Consider the following 864-nt stretch of genomic DNA (forward strand, 5'->3'; position numbering starts at 1 on the left):
AATAACTTTTAAGTTTTTTATACTAAATTTGTTAAATATATGAATATCTTTCGGTTAGTAACGTAACAAAAGTGGTACAACCATACCGCCTCTGGCAACACTGGTAGCTTTCTAAATCCAAATAGATTCATATCTAGATTTAACGTAAACAGAGAAAAAAGATTATTCGGTTGAATATTTAGCTTCAAACTCTTTAAAATAAAAAAATATTCTTTTAAAAACAACATTAAAGGTCAAATTATGTCACTGCGAGACTCAACTAACGTCAACAAAATGATATCAACACCAGCAATCTAGACATGATCAGAGATCTAAGTTGGTGTAATTTCAGTCAATTCGGTATCGAAATCTTAGACGTTGTGATGTTGACATCGTGATGTTTTCGTTGTCACGGATGGCAAATAAACAGTGATTATTTTCAAATATATTTGTATCCAAACTCAATGAAAATTCAATTAACGCTCATAAGCTTTGTAATTGACACACGTAATTACATTATTAATTCGTCGATCAACGTATTAACAAATTAAATCAACCAACCGACGACGATAAAATCAGGATATTCAGGTAGTCTTTTTTATTTTTTATTTTCCACGAGATTCAGGCGACCCTTTTTTTTCGACGATGCATCTCACGCGAGGAGAAAGCCCGTTTCCATAAAACGCGGACTCGTGTCTCTCTAGGTTTAGTTCCGTGTGGGACATTAACTCCCCAGGTCCCCTCTCCGCTCTCTCTCTCTCTCTCTCTCTCTCTCTCTCTCTCTCTCTCGCTCGCTCGCTCGTTCGCTCGCTGGCTCGCTCGCTCTCTCTGTTCCTTTCTACCTCCCTACCATCACCCTCGCCTTTACCAAACGATCCCGCACAG

Source organism: Trachymyrmex septentrionalis, unplaced genomic scaffold (assembly GCF_001594115.1).
Source record: "Trachymyrmex septentrionalis isolate Tsep2-gDNA-1 unplaced genomic scaffold, Tsep1.0 scaffold20, whole genome shotgun sequence".
Lineage (NCBI taxonomy): Eukaryota > Metazoa > Arthropoda > Insecta > Hymenoptera > Formicidae > Trachymyrmex > Trachymyrmex septentrionalis.